The 22,751-nt window shown below is 48.1% G+C and overlaps 1 protein-coding gene across 2 annotated transcripts in view; it reads left to right on the top strand.

The window, feature by feature from the left end:
- Positions 1–4,803: 4,803 nt before the first annotated feature.
- Positions 4,804–22,751, top strand: part of LUZP1 (leucine zipper protein 1) — a 28,435-nt gene continuing 10,487 nt past the window's right edge. The window contains exon 1 of one of the 2 annotated variants that reach the window (XM_071453387.1): positions 4,804–4,936. The gene's annotated coding sequence lies outside the window, so the exon portion shown is untranslated. Of the gene's footprint in view, positions 4,937–10,672; positions 11,113–22,751 lie in introns of those variants that run through there. The other variant, XM_071453388.1, reaches the window with a different exon arrangement.

Raw genomic sequence — 22,751 nt, 5'->3', positions numbered from 1 at the left:
CTGCCACACCTTGAGCTGTGCTGCTGCATTGCCTGGGACACGTGAGCTGACACAGCCCCCAGGGGAGGGCTTGAACCATAAACCAGGGTGGAAAACTGAACTCTCACACCTGAGGCCAGTCCCTGGTACTGTTCAATGTGCTGTTACAGCAGCAATCAACTTCTCATCCTCCTCTGATGATGACAGTTTGAAATGTTCACCTTTGGGCCAGCTTGTGATGACTTCCAAGATCCCTGGGTGATTCACCTGCTCAGTGTGAAACATGAAATTACAGATCATGGTCCTGGAAGGGCCTTTGAGAGGCTGGCTAGTGCATTCCCTGCCTGTGTCAACTGTACTTTTGTTATCTTCCTGTATTTCCTACCCTTGGAGATTTCCAATTATGAACAGAATGGCAAGATACAGCAAAGGAAGATGATCCACCACTCTTCTTTGACACTGTTTAATTCAAGAGCAAGCAAAGTAGGGCCTTTCTTTGGTTAGATTATAGGTTAATTTTAAAAGGCACATGGTCTAATATTACACCATTCTTATTGTTAGTAAATATTTGATAGCATGCCTTAGTAATTTATATTGGAAAAAACAGTGATTTGGAACTGGCAGATGAAAAGACTTGCTAGAGATGATCATAAATTAAATAACACCCACAGCCTCTGAGTTGAAAGGAGGAGACTCTCATGTCACAGAGATCAATGTCCATATTTACCATTTTTACAATGCTCTGTGAATTGCAGTCCAGAGCACACAAATGTATTTCACAGAAGGTACATGAGGGCTGAGTGATATCTCAGTGCCTCTCCAGTGAAGCTCTTGCAATATTGAGCACAAAGATAAGTTAAAACATGTTATGTTTTGATATGTCCAAGAAGATAGTTATTTAAATATTATAATATCAATATTATCAATTATTTCAATAATATTATAATATTAGTTATTTCAATGATATTATAATATCATTCAAAATCATATTTATTGAAAACAGAAGAAATAGCTAAATATATATCAAAGCATGTGTGTTCGCTGCAGCACCCTGCATTTAAGTTCCAGTGCAGGTTATTCCTACAACCAGGGAAGAGGCAGAGTGTCAGCAAGGAGGAGTCACCATGACAGAAACTGGCAGGACAATGAATGTGGAACATGATCATTCCTCCCAGGACAAACCTGAACCTTGCTATGTGACAGAAATATAGCCACTGAAAGCTTGAAGCAATCCCACCATGCTCACCAAACTGAAAACAGCCCCTTGTCAGGGGGGTACAAAGGAACAAATGCACAAAGGAACAAAAGAACAATATGTAAGACTACTTAAGTATATGAAGCCCTATTGAGGAACAGATCACATCTTCACAAACAAACATCACAAAAGTCCTCTTCCTGTTTTGTATATGTAATCAGTTTATGAAATGATGGAAATTTTTTTGCAGAAGACACTTTATAACACAGTTTCAGAATGCTTTCATTGACAATTATTTGATTTTTTATGACAATAATATGATTTTTTACCACTCTGATATTCTAATGCAAAAGGTACTTTGGCACTGTGAAGATTTGATGCTTTGTACTTTCCTGTCTATTCCATAGCAGTTAATGATGGATAGACAATTTCAAGTTTTGAACTACCATGGAAACTACTCCATACCCTGCTTTTCTTTTTTGAGTTCACAACTCCCTCTGCAGTAAACCTTGCCAGTCCTTGAACAAATGTTAAAAGAGACAGCTGTAGCTATGGTGCCAATCTTGAAATTATATTGGCAAGCACCCTTGGCATCCTTAAATGCTCCCCTTCTGGCTCCCTGTGTAGACCTAATTTAGCTGACATTTTTAAGATGTCTGCTCCAGGAAGAGGTGAAACATCCCCTCAAACCAACTGACTTTAATGACATTATTTACATGACCTAGGCTGCAAGATTGAAATGAGACTTGTGCAGAAGAATCAGTTGTGAAGATGTCTGATGTATTCAGACCAACCCTACTCACAGTGTGTGTAAATCCTGTTTATTATTGCCAGCAATTGCCACTCCCCATCCTGGTGTTCTCCAGGTGTGTCAGGTTCTGGCTCCCTTTGCAGCTGGTGAAGATGGATATGAAAACCCTTGGTTTGAGGAGAAGGTGTTCTCACTGGACTGAACATGCTTTCTGACTGAGAGGAAGATGGCAGCAGTACAAAATAACAAGAGATCAACCCGTTTCTTATGTGCTGCAGGCTTCTCAGTGCCTTTGTTAGCACACCTTGACATGGCTGCAGGCCTCTGTGGGGGCTCATGGTGGCACCTAGCTGGTTCTAGGAACAAGAAACAGTTATACACACAAAACCCCAAACCCAACAAAGCTTACATTGTCATTAGACTGCTGACAATGATATGAGACTAGCAAGCCATGCAGCACTTCTGTCCACACAAGCATGATTCTGTTTCTTTTTCCCTGCTTGCTGTGAATTTAATACTGTTCCTAAACTCTGTGTGGCTTCTAGCACAACCAAGGCTCCAGCTCTGTCAGGAGCTGTTAGAAATTAATTAAACAAATATTAGGATCTTATAATGACCCTGATCTTCTAAATGCTTAAAACCTGAACACCTGGAATCGGGTAGTAATAGGAGAATCTCCATTTCTAGTGTGCAGGGAAAAGCAGGAACCACTGGCTTAGAAAACAGTGGGCTAATTCAGCTCACTAGAGGCAGAGAAGTATTGACTCTGAGTTAGTTGTCTGCCAGTTTGATAAACAGAACAAATGCCAGAACTGGTGCAGAAGAAGCAGCATACACAGAAATAATTTTAGTAGGGACATGCATGTATCAGCAGCAGCAAGATCAACTCAGACACCTCACTTAAATTCACCATACAAACAGAGGGAGTACAGAATAGCAAGAATAGCTGAAGAGTCAGTTCAGGGACTTCATGAACTGGAAGATGACTCCGATAGACATTTTTAATAACCACTGAGAAATGCTCTCTGTAAGTTTGGCTAATCCCTTTTGAATCTCATGCCTCTGGTGTTCATGGCATCCTAGAGCCATCCACTTCTCACGTTATCAAGCTGTGCATAAGATGCATGAGTTACTTTTATTTGTTTAAAGCTACTACACCCATATGGATCCTCTGTCCTCAGACACACTGGCAGCTTCTGCTGCTTCCCCATATCATTTGTGATTTTATTGTGTTTGTCATCTCTCCTTGCTCATCATCTTTGGTCACACCTGCCCACATTACTTACACCACACTCCCCTGGAACTATGCAGCCTTTCTATCAACCATTGTGGGGACATCTGGGGGAAAAGTTTTCTACCAGTGGTGCTGGCACCCTGCTTTGGGTTTTGGAAACCCAGCACCCACGCTTCCAATCCAAGAGATAAGCATTGCAACCATGCCTCAGGCTTCGGTGAGTCCTCTTTTTGCAGTAGTGTAAACAAGAGGAAATGCTCACTAAGGAGTGGGAGACACTCCTCAGCCTCCTGTGCCACCAGATGCCAGCAGCACTGGCACAGTGAACTGAGCTGCTGCTGCCGGAGGGAAAGCACAAGGTGTGAGGTAGAGTCCGGACCCACCCGGCGTGAGTGATGGAGGGACGTGACAGGAAACAAACTGAGCCGAGCTGATAGAGGAGGAGAAAGAAGCCCCTCACCAAGGTGGCAACTGAACCAGCTGCTGGGTGGGGTCTGCAGCGTGAGGAAGAGAGTGAATGGAAACCCAGGAAATGAGAAATGTCAAATCTCTGGATCCAAGTGAGAGACAAGCTGCCTGCTCTGTGACATGCAGAAGCAGCATAGCTGCAGCTGGTGGCACAGTGCCTGTGGCAACAAGGGTTGCATTTCAAACCAGGCTGGTATTTCAAAGAAAATAGCTTAGTGGTGTGAGGTTAGACACTTAGAAATTTCTGTCCAGGGAAAGGAAATGATGTAGAAGAAAACTAAGGAAGCTCTGCTGCTCTAAGATAATGCAATTTTTTTAATTTAACATTTTTAATGATGGGGACTTAGAGCAGTCAGTGGGAGGTGCAGACAAAAGTACAGAAAGTGGAATGAGGGATGTTAAAGGTGAGGAGGCAGCTCCCCTTTTCCCCACATGTCCCCACAATGGCCAGTAGGCTCCGAGCCCGTCACGTCTCGCTGCCCGGCCGGGAGGCTGGAATTGCTCACCGGCCTCTGAGCACGTCTGCTGGGGACTCAGCCGGGCAAGGACAGCGCGATGCTTACAGGGAGAGCACCGGGCAGCTCCCGGTGTCCTTCACCGTGTCCCCGCGGTCCCGGGGCTCTGCTCACCGCTCAGCCACACCGGGAGCAACTTTTCAACTTTTCCCGGTTGGTGTTCGGGGACGTCTCTCGTCTCTGATCCCATCTCGGCATCCCCGGGCTGCAGAACCAGAGGTGGAACCAACCACAGCTGGATCGACCATCAGGTCCCAAACTCTCCAAGAGATGGCACTAAAGGGGGGATGCGGCGGGAGAGGAGGACAAAACCTCGCTGTGCCACCTGGCACGGGCTTTTAACGAGCCGGGACCGGCACCACCAAAGCCCCGATGCAGCGGCAGCCCCGGGCCGGGCCAGGAGAAGGGGCTGTCCGGCAGGCTCTGGAGCACCTACCCACCGTGAGCTCAGCCACGCTAACCCATCCGCCACACCAACCGCGCCCAGCTCCGCGCCGGGGCCTTGCGGAAACTTTCCCCTCCCTGCCCCGAGCGCCCTCAGCCCCCCCAAAATGGCGGCCAGGGCCTGCCCGCCCTCTCCAGGGCTGGGGGCGGGCGCCGCGGAGCCGCACGGCGGCCGGGCCGGGCCGGCAGCCCCCGCCCGCTGCCGTGACGTCAAGCACCGCCCGGTACCGCGTCCCTCCCCTCATTGTCAGCGCCCGCACCCGCCGCCCGAGCCCCGGAGCCCCTCGCGGGCTGCGGCTGCCCAAGCCCGGGCTGGGAGGGCGCGAAGCCTGGCCGCTCCTGCTGCCCAGGTAGGCAGAGGTGGGCGATGAAGGGGCGGAGGGCGGGGGGTGCCGCAGACCGGCGGGGCGGGGAGGAATTTGAGGCATCCGCTTTGTCTTTGACCGCCGCCGCCTTTCCCGTCCCTTCCCGTGCGGGCGAGCGGCTGCCTCAAGGCCGGGTCGCCCGCGGTGGCGGCGGCGGCGGGGACCCCCCTCGGGAAACCCGGCCCTGAGGCGCCCGCCGGGGCCTCGGCTCCCGCTCGGAAATGGAGCCGCCGCCGGGCTCCTTCCGACGGGACCGGAACAGCCGCTTTCCTGAGCGGAGATCGGCCCCGTCCCCGCCCGGGAAGGGCACGGTCCCGCCGGTCCTCGCTGTAGCGAGCTGCCCGCAAGGAAGTTCCTAAACCTATTGGCTGCGGCTTGGCTGAGATTTTGGAGGTTTCCAGGCGCTTAACGCGTTTTCTGTGGATAACCATTTTTTTTTTCCTTGCTGCAGCCACATACTCCCTTTCCTGTTGCTTATTTTCCCTGAATTCCCCCTTCTTTCCCAGCCCGCCCACGTTTATAATATAATTAATAACGTTCTTTTATATATATGCTTTTCTGATGCTCTGACTTTGTTAATCACTTCGTTCTTCTTTGCTCCCCCGTCATGCGGGAATTAATTGAGGGAGCATTGTGAAACTTTTTTTTTGCCTCTTTTGGAAATTTCTGAAACTTCCCTCATTTGGCTTTGTCAGGTGTCCCATGTGCTGGCATGTGAAGCCAGTGGCACAGCAAACCTTTGCTTGTTGTCCTTGGTGATTGCGCTTTCATTGCCTATCTGCATTTTTTTCCCCTTTGTAATGTTACATCTGAAGCCTTTAAACCAATTAAACGCAAGTTAAAGTTACCATCCCAACTAATCAGCACGTTTGAGTTAGGTGCGGTGGGGTTAGGCTTTAACTGGTGCGTAAATTCTGTTTAAATGTTCCTCAAACATCGGGGGAAGGAAAGGAGCGCTCATCGCTGCCGCGTGTGTCGGGGCTGTTGCCTATCGAGCCTCTCGCTGGGGTGGGTGAGCGCCTCTCGCCGCACTGATGACAGTGGGAAGGGGGGAGTTTTACAACCTGGAATCGTCTGTGGCATTCCGTGTTTAGAGGGGAAAAAATGCAGTAACTTCCCACATGCCTACAGCCTCATGGCAGAGGTATGCATCTGCTGACCTGCGGGACACTGGGGGGAGGCGTCGTTCCCCAGTGTTACACTCTGTGCGAGGACGGAACCGGCAGCTCCGTGCTCTGGTCACTTTGTGCAGCCAATACCCGCTGGCATCTCTCGGCAGGGACAGCGTGCTCTGTGGCTGCTCTGCGGCACTTGCGGGAGTGTAATCCCTCCGTTGTATCGGCTCTGCAGCAGGAAAGGACCGCACAAAGCGGTCGGCAGCGCCTGCCAGGCTGACACCCCAAAGGGACCCCTCCTGGACATGGGACCCTCTCACCCTCGGCAGCCCTGGGGCTGCTCAGTGCTCAGCCCTCTGTAGCACTGCAAGGAGGAGGAGGACGTGGAGAGCTGATTGCTGTGTTTCTTTTGGATATGTGTCTGAAAGTTCCTGGGGAAAGGAATGAGTTGGGGTAAAGGGAGTGTGGGAGAGCAGCACAATTTAAGAGTAGTCAGGTCCCCATTAACTAACTCCTGCATCTCCCGATCTAAGGAGTTCTTCAACCTCAGCTTCCTCATAATGCTATGAAGCAGTAAGGTTTCTGCACTCCAGCACAGGCCAATCTGACCAATGCTGACTTCCTAAGAAGTAGAAATAAGTTACAAGAGTGTAGACTTTTTGCCAGCCTTCTGGCTGTCTCTGTGTTCTGAAAATTGCCCAACTGAGAGGAAGTTACTGATTTTCTTTATTTAATACAAGGCTAGGAATTGTAGGCAAAAATAACTCGTGTTAAAAAAGAGAACTCTCAAATGTGGCTGTTACAAGAAATGATAATATTTAAAAGTTCAGTATGCCTTGCAATCTAGGCCACGTTATTTTGTATGTTCAAAGGGGTTGGTGATTACATCTTTGAGCATGACCTTACCAGAGTATTGTACCAGGGACTCTGAGGCTGTGCATGTTCTCCATGAGACATTTCCTTCCCACCGTGGGCTGCACTTGGTGAGGAACCAGAGGCCTCTTTCCTCATGGGAGTTTTTCAGAAATGAGCGAAATGACAAAGAAGGACAATTTGGATACAATTGTTACACTAAAATGAAGCATACAATATCTTTAGGAGGTCGTTTTTATTGGAAGATTCCCACAAGGGTGATGATTCGTAGCAGTAATATGTTTTACACTAAATAGTGGATTGCAGATCATGGGAGCCCTTAAAATGTGTTGGAATGGAGAACCTTTGTTGTGTTGGTTCTGACATGGTTACACACATCTTCACACCTCTGAGGCCTGCTGTACAGGCTCTTTGCCTTGGCTAATGCTTGTATTTGCACACATGAAGTAGAAAGCATGAATGTTTTCAGATACTTAGTGGCAATTGATGAGCAGGTGTTGCTTGCCAGCCCTTCTTGCATTCCCAAAGCTGGTGGTTGGCTTTGTCCTTCCATACTGTTACTCTCTCTGCTTTCAATGGGCTGGATCTTTGGAGGGCTTTAGTCTTTTAACTTGATCTCCTCTTCCCTGGTAGCCACCAAAGGTGTGATTAATCTCCCTGTCCAAGCTCATCTGTTTGCCAGGGTAACAGGGGCTGGCAGCCTTCTCCTGCTGGTGATTGCAGCCTCTCACTGCACACACTGTGGGCAGTCACATCTCTCTGGATTTGAGGGTGACTGGATCAGTTTGGTGGAAAACCCACAAACCATTTGCCCTGAACTGTCCAGATTTAGGAGCCTTCATAACCACCCTGACTGAGAAGGCATGCCAGGCATGCCATTCCTGTGAAGTCGGTGAGGTTTGGGTTGATTCAGCAGCCTGAAAACCAGTGTTTTTGAAATGATCAAATATAAAGTGTGGCATTGGATGTCAGCCATCAGAATGTGGCAATTTAGGCCTTAATGCTTTTGTGTCTCTGGTTTTGGCAGCAATGTTCCCCTGCTGAGGCCCTAATCTGGGCAGATAAGGGTTTGTAGGGATGCCTCAGCCCTGTGTGCTTTAACCCTCACCAGGGTGGAGTAAGATATGCAGGTGCAGCTCACAGCTTTACCTAAGCATGACAGCAGCGTGCCCAGAAGTGTGAATGCTGTGCATAGGCAGTTCCTGTTTCCTTTTCTGTAAAAGAAAGCTGAGAATATTTTTGTTGTGCAGAGAATGTAACATTTGTGTTCCTGAACATTTGAATTTCACATAGAAACACAGTCCAGAAAGGTGAATGCACGCTGTGAGTGATGGGCTGAAAGGAGAAGGGGATGTTTAGAAAAAGAGGAGTTTTAATGTTGTACTTAGCACTCAGCCTATTCTGCAGCCTTGTCTCATCTCCTAATAAAGTTCCTTAGGATCCACCCCAATAACCCCAGGAATGAAATGCATCACCTCCTTGCTTAGGAACAAAGTTGCCAATACACAGGTATAAAGTATAAGAACACAGAAAGTGGCAAGTTTATTTCTGTGTGACTGTGGGTGGATGAGTGGCTGCTTGCTCTTGTCAAGTTGGAGGAGAGATTGGTTTTCACATCCTCTCCAGTCATGGATCTGGGAAGAGCTGCATCAGTGCAGGTGGGCACTGTGCCTGGAGGAGGGGGGTTTGCCTTTCCCCTTGTCCTGACTGCCTTCTCCTCCAAGTGCCCTTTCTAGCCCTGCTCCAGCTGACAAAAACTCCACGCAGCCATGTTCAGAGAGTTGATCTGAGTGAAAATTAACCATCAGCCTCCCCCCAATCCCTTTAGCCCTGCCAGATTCCCAGCCTGGCTGCAGGGCTGCTTTAGTCTGGCCAAGGGAGGGGAGCACAAGGCTAGAAGGAGGCAGGCACAGTGCAGGGCCACCTGAAAATTACTATAAAACTTAAGGTTGAGGATCTGGTCCAAAGTTTGTGAAGTCACTTGTGCAGTAATAGCATCCCTTGAACATTTAAGCATCTCTGTGTTGAGGTCTCTGTCACCACAGCTTTCACAGTGAGTTTGGATGTGCTACCTTTGCAAAATTCCTGCTCACACAAAGTGCTGCCCAGGTTTGGGCACAGGAGGAGAGACATCGTGTTTAGAGGACCTCAGTGGAAAATGTTCTACATTTATTAAGTCCCAATCTTTTTGGCCCTATTTTCCAGAGCTTCATTGAATTGAGCAAACCTAAATGTCCTCCTCACAAAGTAACTTCAGTCCTATCATCTGGGCTCTGAGCAGCTCTATGAACATGGGCCAGCAAAGTGTGCTGCTGTCACGTGTGTAAATACTTTGTGTGAGCTGGAAAGTTCCATATGGCTGCTCCTTGGCCTGCTGCAGCATGATAGCTGTCCTGCTGTCCTGCTGTCCTCCCTGTGTGTCAGGGCTCCCACAACCCAGCTCACTGTCCTCCCTTGGCTGCAGGCACAGGCTGGCCTGGCTCCATGGTTCCATGTTTGCTCCTGAGTGCTCCAGGATGAAGTAATGGGGCACTTGCACTTCCTCATCCTCCTTGCTGTCTGCCCTGGTGTGTGGGGAATGTGGTGGTTTAGCTGCTTCCAGTCACAAAGGGGAAAGTGTAGGCTTTTTAATCAGTACTGGGTGGACAAGCCCCTGCATGTAAACATTTATAGTTCTGAATTTACTTAGCTAATTGGTTTTGAAGTCATAGTTTGACCTGCTGTACTGCCCAGGCCATAGTATCAAACCTTACTTAGTATTGAATTAACTCATTAACTCAGCCGGTTTTGAGGTTTGTGATTTCAACTTGCAAACTTGATGCCTGGAGGAGGGGGAGGGGGTGTTGATCTAAATAAGATTTGGGTTTTTTTGGCCACAAAACCCCCGTGTTCCTTGCTTGGATTTGTGATTGTTTGGCTCAGAAGCAGGAGGACTGATTTCATTCAGCCCCTTTGCAAACAGTGTTGTGGCCATCCTTGATTGTGCACTGCATGCCTCTGAGAAAGCAGAGCAGCAGGAGATGAGAAGCAAGGCTTTCTTAGCCTGGTAGGATTCGGCTTTGGTGGTTAATATTACAAAACCACTGGAGCTTGGGGCTCATGTGTCAGGCTGTGCAGTAGAAAAGCCTCTGTGGCTGTAGGCAGGTGATGTGAGAGGGCTGCCTGCCCTGTGCCGTGGCACAGCAGTCCCGAGGGGCAGCTGAGGAAGGAGCATTCTGGTGACACACATCCCCTCTGCTCCAGGACAGCAGCTCTCCCCCTCTGGGAGCTGTGGGCAGCATGCACAGCTCATCCCAGTGACTGCTCCCATGTCCCCTGAGGGTCCTGGAGCAGGTGACAGCAAATACCCTGCCCTGGAAGTGCAAGGCCAGGGCGGGTGAAGGTGGTGTGGGTACAAAGGAGGGAGCGTGTTGCTGTGTGACATGGCAGGGCCCGTGTTTCTGCTTCTCCTGTGAGTGTTGCAGTGTTCTAATTGACCTCTAAAAATGGTAGCTTCATCCTAAGCTGAAAATGTCTTTCTGCATGACTGATCACGATGAACGTAAGCTCAAGCAACTCTTTAATTAGCTGAAGAATGTTTCTCTTTACCTTTCCACATTTTCCTCTGTTGCTGCATGCAATGCAGTGCTTGCAGAAGGGCAGCTCTGGGCTGTGCAGCAGGGCTGGTTCTGGCAGGGTGTTCTGAGGGTTGCTGTCGTCAGCCCTGCCACCCGTGCTGGATGCAGCACAGCTCTGCACAGATGGGAGTGACAGCTTTTGCTGCAGTGCTGCACCCTCCGTACGTGTTGCAGCAAAATCTGTCAGCCACATTCATTCTCAGAATTGCATTAATTAAAATTGCTTCTAGAAGCATTATCTGGCTCTTAAGGTTCAGCACTGGTCTGTGTCTTCCCCACTGGATTGATTTGAAAATCACAGGATGTGTTTCTGAGGCTGCAGAGGCTCCAAGGTTGTCTTGATCATCTGATTCCACTGCAGCACTTTCAGCTCTTGTGCCTTTGAGGTGCCTGTGCCTCACGTGGGAGTGCAGTGGGTTACCTTAAAGGGAAAATCTGATGAAACTTCTTCAAGAACTTGTTGTTACATGTGATATCTTAGTGGAATTTACCGGAATAGAATGGAGATTCCTGACCTAGGATCTGGAACAGAGCTGCAAACACATTAATTTCTCAGGTAGTGTGAATCATTTGGAAATATGTCTGTTTTTACTGGAAAACAATAATTCCTGGATGATAATAAATAACTACTAGTAATGCTTTGTGGTGAGAATTTGAACTTGAAGCAATTGTGAATTCCTAATGAAGTCTCTCACTCTTCTGTCTGCATCTTATTCTGTATAGCTGCTCTTCAGGATTGTTTTTAATGTTACTGAGTATGACTAATGTCCTTGCATAAAGGCATCCTGTGTAACGTGGGTGTTGTTTCTGTGTGAGTTTTGGCTGTTAGTATATTGTAAACTGCCTGCATGTGCTCTAAAATTCTCTGAATGCTGCCTTTTATGCATTGGGCAGAGCACGGGAGCAAGAAGCCCAGTTTGGAATAGATATTTTCCTTTTGTCTGTAATCACTGTCAGAGGGGCTGTGAAGGGAACAATGAGTATCATCAGTGCTTTGGGAAAGCTGTGAAATCGTGTGTGTTTGAAGGTGACTGCAGGAACAATGCTGCAGTGGAGCATTTCTGGCTGTGGAGGTGGAGAACTCTTTTCCAGCCCCGTTGGGAAGGTGGGGAGGCTCTTTGGGGAGCCTCTCTGCAGAGCATGGAGCACAAACAGGCTGCTGGTAGCTGCTGGGTGAGAGCTGGGCTGAGAAGCTGCCTGGAGGTGCAGGCAGAGAGAAACAGCAGCTGCTGAGTGCAGGGAAACAGCTGTGCCCTGCTGGCTGCCCCGGCTGCCAGGTGGCATTCCTTGGCTCTGGGTCACCTGCCCCTCATTTCCCTCCTCCAGCAGCAGGAGCAGCAAGCTCCACTCTCTGGTTTGCTCCCTCTGGCTGCCTTACGACAGGAACACGCTCCCAAGTCCTCACACACACATCTCCATTCACTTGTCCTCAGCTGCCTACGCCTTGAGCTGATTTGCAAAGCAGGGTGGGTTTTCTCTCTTTTTTTTTCTTTTTTCTTTTTTTAGTAATCTCTGCCCTGTGTGCCTCTAGTGACTGCTGCAACTGCTGGGGCACGTGGCTGGGAGTTCAGCACAGCTGAGTGTGAGCTGGTGGGGCACACAGAGAGAGCATCTCTCTCTGCAAAAGCAAGAATGGCAGCAGCAAGCTGGACAGGCTGAGCAGAGCAATGGCAGCATGGCAGTGACTGCCTGTTCTTTTCTGCCCAGTAGTGGTGAGGTGCTGTCTGAAGTGTCATGAGGTTCAGGTGGACATTTCACTAGACCAGGTTGCCTAAAGCCCCATCCAATGTGACCTTGGACCTTGCAGGGATGGGGCATCCACAGCTTCTTTGGGCAACTTGTGCCACTGACTCACTACCTTCACAGGGAAAAATTTATTCCTAATATCCAATCTTAACCTACTCTCTATGTTTGAAACCAGTGCTCACATCCCATCAGCACAGTGCATGGTAAAAAGTCTGTGTGTGTCTTTCTTATAAACCCTCTTTATATATTGAAAGGACACTATAAGGTCTCCCTAGAGTCTCCTCTTTTCCAGACTGAGCAATCCCAACTCTCTCAACTCTTCTTCACAAAAATATTACAGTGCTTGGCTCTTTTTTTGTGGCCCTTTGTGAACCCCCTGTAGTGTTTCTGAGGCCACCAGAACTCCAGATGTAGTGCTCCAGGTGGGGTCTCATGAGAGCAGACTGGGAGAATCACTTCCCTTGACCTGCTGGCCATTATTGTTTTGATGCAGCCAAGGACCGTTGGCTTTCTAGGCTACAAGTACACATTTCTGGGTCATGTCCAAGTTTTTGTCCACCAACACCCCCAAGTCTGTCTCTGCAGAGCTGCTTTCAATCCATTCATCTACCAGTGTGAGCTGATGCTGGATACTGCCCCATTCCAGGTGCAGAAAGTGGCAGCATGGTAAATTCTGACTGAACATAAAGGGAAAGAATTTTCTCCCTGAGATTGTTCCAACAGGAAACAGGGCCTGAGGGGTTGGGGCATTTCTGACCCTGGAGATGTTCACAACTTAATGCAGTCCTGAGCAACCTGCTCCAGCTTTGGACACTAACCCTGTTTGAAATCAGAGCTGGCCTGAGGTTAGCTTCCTCCCCTTACTGCTAACTAAGATGAGAGACAAAATGTGAATTTCCTGCTCTTTCCCTTCTCTGTAGAAAGAAGCAGCATGGGGTGGGGGAAGCAGCGTGGTCCTGTCTCAGTACAGCCACACCAGTGCTTCCTTCCTATGAAACATCCTTCCTTCCTTCAGTCCAGGGAGTACAAGGAGAAAAAAACATATCAATAACAATGCAAGTGAGCACGGTGTCCTGGAGGGATCCTCTGCTGCCATTTTTGCTTCATGCTCTATTTCTCACTCTCCACTTCTTAAACGTGCTGCAAGAAAAGCATATGCCCTCTTGGCTCTGATCTTCATTTAGGATAGGATTCAGATAAATGAATGCTTGGCATTGAGCCTGCAGATTTTGTCATTAGCACCTTGTGTAATGCTTGCAGGAGTGCCTGTGCTCCAGGAGAGCAGAATTTTCTGTCTGTTTGTCCAGTAGTTGACAACCTTGGATAAACAGTGGACATAAAAGCAAATGCAGGCTGCTCTGTAGAACTGCCCTGTTAATACAATATTTCAAGATTGTTGGTTTTCTAACAGCATGAAATGGAGAATTTGGAACAAAGTTTTCCCATAATAGTTATGAGTGGAGTGGCATCTTTAACCCTTTCATGTCCTATCAACAAGAAGCTGGTGGGAGATGGAAGAACTTTGAAGTTGGTGATGTTATTCAGCCTTGTCTGTGGAAGGAGTATGGCTCAGGACCTTCCTGATGGAAATCCTGTGCCACATATCTGACTCCAAACAGCTCCTTAGCTGCCTGCTGAAGGAGGCAGCTGGGTGCTGGGGATGGTCTCTCTGGGAAGTTCCAGCTGTTGTGCTGTTTCAGTGCCCTCCCAAGTCAAAGGAGACACTTTTCCCCCAGCAAACAGGGAATTACTCTGGCCCATTTATGAAAGAAGGAGCAGAGACCAGCTATCCCTCTGCTCTCTCTTTCTGCATTAAGGAGAATCCCATCAGTGGCTGCTGGATGCCTCAGCCGGTTACCAGACCTTGGAGCTGTGGCTTCTGGAGAATATCAGGTGCCCTTGCAGCTCTCCCAGAGCAGAGTGTGTGGTGCAGGGTATGTGGCTGCTCTCTGCCTGCCAGGGCAATGAGGTGCCCTCACCTTTATGTCCTGCTTGCCCTGGTCCTGGCACAATGCTGGATGTCTGTGTGTGAAATGTGAAAGTGAAAATATTCCATCCATAAATTCATCAAGGCTTTCAAGTGGGCAGTTTTCAGTGGCAGAGCTGCCCAGTGTCATAGCACCATCTTGGCAGCTTATTTTGGAGTCTCCCCATTGTCCATGGACTGTTAATTTTGAGGTTAAAGTCCCCACAGCTACAAGCATGCTCTCACAAAGGCAGCATGTTCCTGTTTGTAAATGTTATTTTATTTATTTTTTTGTTACCTGAGGGTATTTTCAGCAATAAATTGAACACAAAGACAACTGTTAATATCTTCTGTCCTCATTGAGCAAATCATATTTAAGAGTGATTTATAAGACATTTTTAAGTTCCTGAATACTTCCTTTCATTTGACTTCACACTTGCCAGTGAACCAAAAAGCTGCAGGTTGGGAGCTCAGAGAGGAAAGAAAAGCTGGTTGTTATAAGGGATCACAATTAGTATTTGGTACAGCAAACACTGACAGGGGACAGAGTTACCAACTGTTTGTGTTGGGCGGCCTTGAGGGATGTGGAGATTACTCAGGGTGTGCTGGTGAGGCAGCCAGCCTTCACCTTCCTGTGCAAGTGCCTGTGAGACTCCGTGCCCGTGGTCCACCCAGTGCACATGACTGGGGAGAAATCAGCCAGGCCTGGCTGCCCTGCCTGTGAGTCAGGCCCTGCTCTGCGTGGGTACCTGGCTGCTGGAAGCCGTCCTGCTGCAGCCTCTGCCCTGGCTTGCCTGCCTGCTCCTGTCCTGCCTGCTTGCTGCCTTCAGCTGCTGCTCCTGCAGGGTGATCTCTGGAAGGGACCCTGAGCTGGTGCTGGCACCTGGGTTTGGGAACAGCACCCGTGTGGATTTCATGAATTGGTTTGCCTCGAGCTGGAAGTGATGCTGCTGCTGTAACCCAAGCTGGGCAGCCTCTATGCCAGAGGCATTTCTAATGGCTGGCAGGTTCCTCCTGGGCTTTTCAGGACAGCACTGCTGTTCCCCAGGCTGCTCAGCTGAGGTGTGCTGCAGGTATCTCCCTCATCTCTGACAAATGTTTGTCCAAAAGCTGCAGAGTGGCACAGCTGCAGTGAGCTCCAGCACGTGCCTGAGCTGCTGCAGTGCTGCCCTGCCAGTGTGCCACATGCCAGGCACTGCAGCTCCCCTAACACACAGCCTCTCACTGGGAATTCAAGTCTAAGCCTGGTTTGCTCCAGGAGCAGCAGCAGTGGCACCTGTAACCTGAATCAGATTCCCTGGCTGCCTCAGGGGCCCTTCCATGGGTCTGAATTGCTACTAATGGCAGACTTTGTTCAGCCCTTTGCATTTCAGCAAAGCCCAGGGCAGGCCAGGCTGCTGAGCATGCCTGCAGAGGTGCTGCTGTCCATCTATCCCAGGGCAGGGGCCTGAACACCTGCCAGCAATTGCATCTCCTGCATCTGCACTGAGCAGGGCAAGATGTGGATTTGCATGGGGCCAGGGCAAGCTTCTCACAGCCAAATCAAGGAGAGCAGTGTGCCCTAAAGAGGGATCCCCTCAGCAAGAGCAGCTCTGCAGAGACTTGGGGTAAAACTTCTGCTGATTTGGGAGATTTCTGGTGATCATGTTTCTTTCTAGCTCTAGGGCTGTTCTGTTCAATGGGTGGATAGCAATGCTAATGATTTATAAAGTTGACCTACAAAACAGAAGTTAAAACTGAGCTTATGCCTGAATATTGAATTTTATCAGAGTAATTAATCTTAGATGTCTGCTTAGAATTTTTGAGTTACAGGGCTGTTAGTAAAGATTAATGGAAAATTAAATTTTAGACACTTACTGAAATATGAATGATCATTTTTATTTCAGGTCACATTTTATTTCCTTGTGCTGCCATGTCATCTGTCTGAGGGTCTGTGCCTGCTGGACCTGCTTAGAACAAAATCCTGGGTGCACAGAGCAGGAGGAAGTGCAGGGCAAGGTGTGCAGAGAGGACAGGGCACCTTTCCTGAGATGCAGTTAAAGCTGACAGTCTAAGCTGTTCCCAAAAGATCTTCCCTGCTGAGGAGTGGGGACAATCCTGATCACATCAGTGCTGCCTTCTGTTTGTACAGTTCTTGGCATGGCTTGGCCTGGATCTTCCCAGACAAGGTCTGTCATGTTTGGAGGCAAAGCAGGTTTAAAAGGGCAGGGGTTGGCACAGAGGACAGACCTAAGCCGGGTTTATCTTGTGGTACAGGTGAACCCTAATGCTCTTCTTGGTTACTGATGACAGTGCAGTCTCCCAGAGGCCATTCATCACCTGGCCTTACAAACTGGGATCAGCTGGGTGATTCTCTGACAGTGCTGCAGACTCTTTTTATCTGTGAGGAGTGCCTGAATATTTTTGTATTGAATGCACAGCTCTAGCACACTACATTTTGGGTACACAGGTAGCACACACAGGCTGGTTGCCTGCCTGTCCTTTCATTTTTGTTCAAGGCAGAAAATGGATGGACTGGGAGCTGCAGCAGGCCAGGAGAGGCAGTGGCTATGGCAGCTCCCCAGGCTGTTCCTGTGGCAGCTGTAAGAGAGATGAAAATCTTTCCTTTTAGCACTTACAAACTTCATTGAATGAGTTCTTCCAGGGAGAAAGTCACAAGAGTAGCCAGTTGTCTGTGCTACAGAGTTCATGAGCTTGTTTTTTTGGGAAGACCTTTGGTTAATCCCAGTTTTCTGCAGGGTTTGGAGGGATCTACATGGAAACCTCTGAGTGCCTGAGCCAATCTTTTAGGCAGAAAAGCTCACAGCAATCAGAGGAGTGTTCCTGCAGAGCTGGCTCAGATGTCCTTCTACTCTGTTAGGAGAATGGAATGTGCCCTGTGTCAGACAGGATGCAGAGAAACACACAAGACTCCATCATTTTAATGCCAGCAGGGATATGTTTGTAGCCATGTGGCTCTTGGGTATAGTATTAGGAAGAATGAGAATTAGAGCTGCCTCTGCCTAATCAGCAGAATGATTCAAAGATGGTTATGAACACTTGAAGTTAATCTCATTAAGTGTATTGGACCAGGCAGGCCTTTCCCAGCTCTGTAGGTGCTACTGGATGAAGAACTGTGGGTGCTTTTGGGTGTGGGGCCAGTTTGCAGTGTGGCACTTGTCAGATGTGCAGTGTCAGTCCTGTTTCACCTGAACAAGTGCTTGTGACAGGACAATAAAGGAGCTCAAGGAGATAATAAAAGCTCTGGTGGATGAGAACAATGGCTGGAAATGGACACCTGGGAAGGAGGGAGAGCAACAGGGGACATGTGCAGCCATGCACATTAAAGGATTTTTCCAACCTGCAAGTTTTGTCTCAGGTGGTCTTGCTGAACTAGGAGTGGGTCCCTGTAGGAATGACCTTGAGGGATTTTTCTTCCATCAATGTGTCTAATTGCTGCTTTGTGAACCCATGAGGGCTTCCAGCTTCCATAGCATGGTGCAGCAAGGAGTTCCCCAGTGTGCCACCAGCTACAGTGCCCTGAAGTAGGGCACTGAACAGAGTGAGCCCAAACAGAGACAAGCAGAAGGTACCAGGATGGAACAAGGGAGTGCAAACAGCAGCAGGAACTGGGATTGATGGTCCTGGCCCAGTTTTCAGCACAAGCATTCCAGAGGAGAGTGGAGGAAGTAGCATTGTGCTTGAAAGGTAAGATTTATAGTGGCCAGATGAAGAGGGTAAAAGAGCAAGTTCAAGAGTCAAGTGACAATGTGGAAGAGAAGTCTGAGAAGAGCTTTTACTCTAAAAATGCTAAATATCTGGGAATAATGGAAGTTTGAGAAGCACAAAAGATGCAGTGGTGCAGGAGAAAAGCAAAGGAACAGAGGAGAAGGCACTGTAGGTGCAGCAGAGGTGCCTGTCTCCTCAGCTGTACCCATAGCCCAACCCAGATGATGGGCAGGAACATGAAAATAATGAAGATGTGTTTCCCTATTGTCTGCTTCCAGGGATGTCCTGAGTCACAGAACTTTGGGTTCTTCACATTCAATAATCTTTGGCATATCATTTCATTCATTTTTCTAATAATTTTCTGGGTCTTGCTTGCTCTGAATCTCCCCATAATCTTTTCAGTTACCCTGGGCCTTTCATCCAGCCCATGGGAGGCTCAGCTACTTTCATGCTAGCACATATTTCAGGGCTGAAGTGATGGTGAGAGCCATGGTCCCTGAAGTGCTTTCAGAGCTTAGTTTGATGGAGATGGGAGGGAGGGATGGAGGGTGAAGGAGGTGGGAGACTTCTGTGTCCAGTAATTATTACAAAAGCACCACTGAGCTGGGGCTGCTTTTCCCATGCCATCTGCAGGATGCTGCCAAGTTTGTGACTGGCTGAAGAGATGCCTGCATAGTGTTTGTGAAATCAAATGTGACAGTAAAATCTGCTTCTGAGGACAGTACAAGTGGCAGCATGGGAAGAAATAAAACATCTTTCTCAGCTTTGATTCCAGTGCAGGATGGCACATGGGAGTAGCATGCTCAGGGGCTTTGGAAGCATCAATCCATTTCTGAGCAAGAGCTCCAGAGCATGGCAAACACCTTCCTTGCCTTGGAGCTGCCAGGGCAGGGGTGCCACCAGCAGCCCCTCTTTGGCACTTGTGAAATTCTGGATTGATGAAAGGAGGATGCTGCAGCTGCTCAGCAAATGCTCAGACCTGCTCTCAGTGTGAATCAAGCAGTGCTTCCAAGGGGGAGCTGGAGGAGAGTGGCTTTGTAGAAGAAAGCAAAATCTCTGCTGTGCATGGTAAAGCACAACTGCTCAAACCCCAGTGCTGCTCAGAGCATCTGCTGTGAGCAGCCCTCTTTGGCTTTATGCTCTGCTGCTTTGGTTTGGCCCTGCCAGCTCCAGACAGGGACATTTCTTTTATATTGCAAGGGGAAGAGCAATGCTGAGGGGTCACTGGGTGATTACAGTGTGTTGTATTTAGGGTCAGTGTGACTCAGTGATGTGCCAGATCCTCTCTGCCATCTGCAGAGCCTGCTGCAGTGTCTCACATTGCTGTGGGTGCTCTTTGGTGTCATAATTTGAGTTTCCTTGAAGATTGTGGCCACTGTGGTTATTTTTTGACTGCTGTCTCATCATTTCACATCTCTAGTCTCATATTTTATTAGTCAATAGTCAATCCACTTCCAGATTGCTGAGTTTTTTTCTGACTTTAAGAATTTCCTCTCCCACGAGATGCAGCCATTTCTGAGACAACTCATCCCTCAAAATACATGCATCCCCAAAAGTCACTTAGCCTTTGTGCTAGTGGGGCCAGGGAGCCCCTGTCCCCTTCCCCTGTGAGCAGATGCATCACCTGCCTCCTCAGCTGTCCCAGGAGCTTGTTAGGTGCCTGCAGGTGGCATGCAGGGCTGATGTCACACAGGGGACTTGGGCTCTTGTTCAGTCTGTCTTGTTTTAGACCCTTTTTCTTTTCTGGAGTGTTTTTCTCCTGTTCTCATGACTGTGTCATTGTGTCAAGTCAAGAACCAGGTGCTGGGAAGAACTCACAAAAGGCAAAATCCTATTAAGAAAAACTTTCCTCTTTCTCTTTTTAACTGATTGCAGGCTCTGGCTGCAGTATTGCCATTTGCTGCAATTTGAGACACCCATGTCCTTTTTCTGTATAGATGGTAGAGAAATTGTACTTTACAGATGAAGAATGACATGCTGGGCTCCTCCCAGCCCATTTCACCCTGGGCCAAGGAAGAGAAGTCCCAGGGATGCTCTCACCATGCTGAGCTGTGATACAAGCATGGTTCATAGCAGCATTGCTGTCTGTGAGCATGACATGTTCACACTCCCTTCCATGCAAAGGCAACACCAGAAACCTTTTAATTAAAACTGCAGGTGTATGTGCACATGGGGCAGAATCCAGCCAACACATCTAACCTCACCTCAGGTGGAAAAGTATGAATTAGAACAGTTTCATCAGCTTCTCCCTGAGCTGCTTGGCCACTGGGGACTGCTCAGGCTTTGCTGATGTGCACCCACAGAGCTGTCCTCATGCCTGAAGTGACTTTCAGCCACCTGATGGAATTTGAATTCGTAGTTCTGGAAGCATTGCCTAAGGTTCCCTTTCCTCAGATGTGTCCAAACACTCCTGGCACTGTGTTCAATGCAAAAATACAGTTTGCAGGGATATTCTGAGTAATAGTTTAGCAGAAAATAGAACATGGAGGGTCTAAGTTCACCCCAGCACTTGGGGAAGTGGAGGGAGTAGTACCAGGTATGTGCTGCACCCATAGGGGCATGGACAATAGCCCTGCTCTGCTCCTCACCTTCATCTGGGCCACCTGTCAGCCAAGGAATGCCAGCCTCAGCCTGTGTGATTGCACAGCACAGAGGATCCCAAGGACTCACACTCCAGTGAGGCAAATTGCTTTTCTATAGCTGGGCTTGCATCTATTGATTTTCTATTGCCTTTGATGAGTGCTGCTCTCCAGAGTCTATGGGAAACCCTGGCAAGTTCAAGAGCAAACAAATCAATTAGTAAAAAGAGATTGCAGACTGAGGCATTGATAATTCTCATTCATCTGTAGGATTGGGCAAACCCAAATGTATCATGTGTGGGTGCTGTGACACAGCAGCAGTGCCAGCACTGGCAGCTCAGGCTCACACAACCACAGTGAGGGATCTTGCATTATCAGTATAAAAGTGCAAACAAGAAGATTAAAAAACCCAAAGATTAAATGCACAATGTGCTTGTGAGAGGTGTCAGTGTCTCCCAGTGCTCAGCAGACGTGTGGCAGCTGGCTGCATTTCTGTCTTGGCACTACAGAGGGCACAGCAGGAGCCTGTTCCAACAGTTATTTTCCCAGATGAGTGTTTTGGGGACATCCTGAAATCAGGAGCAGTGGGTGCCCGTGGGACTCATCCCAACAACCAGATCAGAGCAAGGAACAGGATGTGTAGGGAGAGATGATTCTCACATCTGGACAGGAACAGCACTGTGGGCCAAAGGAACTCTGGCAGAGGTGATGTGAGTAGGTCTCAGGTAGCAGTCATTTAATTGTTGTTCCTGAAATAGGGGATTCTTGTCTCCCAATCCATGAAGTGCTTAGCCAACACAAATGTTTCTAGCTGGAGGTTTTTTCCCTCTGTTCACAGCTGTGAACTGACTGTATGTGTTTTGTGCAGACAACATAAAGTTATTCCAGGGCAAGTTAAATCCAAGGATTCTGCTAAAGAAACACTTTCATAAATAGTAGATAATGAGCAAAAGTGAGCGTGCAGGAAAAAATTAAATTTAAGAACATGAAGGGTAATTGAGAATTATGACTCTAAAAAATGTCTTGAGCTCTGAATTCTCACAGCTGTTTAACAGGATGGTGTAGCCAAAACCAGGCAGAGTCAGAAGAGCCCTCAAAGGCAGCCTGCCTTAAACTGTGGGAGCAGGCAATTGATAATGCTGAATATGAATGTGGTTAGGAGATGTGCACACTTGTTGAGAAGATCAGAAACCCAATGATAAATCTGTGGGGGAAAGTAGAATCAGAATGAGTCATTTAAATAGTGAGTCCTGGTAAATCACTGCAGTGTTTGGTATTGCAGCACTGCTTTGAATTGGTTAAAATGTGTGAAATTGGGGTTTGACTCCACGTGCTCTAGTAAAGAACCTTTTAGATCAGACACAATGTTTTTTCTCTGTACTGGCCACATATTTTGCCTTGATATTTTATTTGAGTAACAGGCAGTTGAAGGCTCCCCAGGCTTCCTACATGTCTCATTTGAAGAATGTTCTTTCAGAACTCAAATCCAAAGGGATGCTATTGTGCCTCTTGGCTTAATGCAGGACTGCCCTTGTTGCTGAGGCAAAATCAGCTCTTTGAGTATTTAAAGAGTCACAAAGCACACCTGATTGCTTTTCTGAGCTCTTCAAAAACCATCCTAGCTTGCAGTTCATGTTCTTGATGCATGGCCCTGGGGAAAGAGTGGCATCATTGCTGGGGGTACAGCTGCCATCCAGACACCTGGGCTCCCTTTGCTGTCAGTGGGAGAAGAGCTCTCCTCCTGTGGAAAGTCCTGTTTCCCTGGCAGGGTCAGGGGAAGAAGGCTGAGCATCTTTTTCTCTTTGAATCTAGAAGATTTTAGAGCTGAGCAAAGTGAGATGCATCAGTCTTGGGTGTGTAAATATACAGTCCAATACCACATACAAAACAATATCATCCCTATGGTTGTAGGAGTATTTCTGTTCAGCATTTCCTCTGTACAGCCAAGAGGAGCTGTCCTGAGCTGCAGGAGTGCATCAGCTGCTGCTGTGACCATTGGGCTTTTCATGTGCCCAGGAATACAGCCTGCCAGAGTCTTTAATCTGATTTTATTGCTGACTCAGATGGCTCTGTTAAACTGAACTCCCCCTTACTACATTTGCCACTGCCACAGTTTACTTGCTGTTCATGAAAGTTATCATCTTCTTTTCTTCCTGTGGTTTTTTTGTTTTGGTTGGGGTTTTTATTTGTTTAGTT

Source organism: Agelaius tricolor, unplaced genomic scaffold (assembly GCF_023055355.1).
Source record: "Agelaius tricolor isolate 1412-34295 unplaced genomic scaffold, bAgeTri1.0.p SCAF_36, whole genome shotgun sequence".
NCBI lineage: Eukaryota > Metazoa > Chordata > Aves > Passeriformes > Icteridae > Agelaius > Agelaius tricolor.
This window is presented reverse-complemented; position numbering and strand designations above follow the sequence as displayed.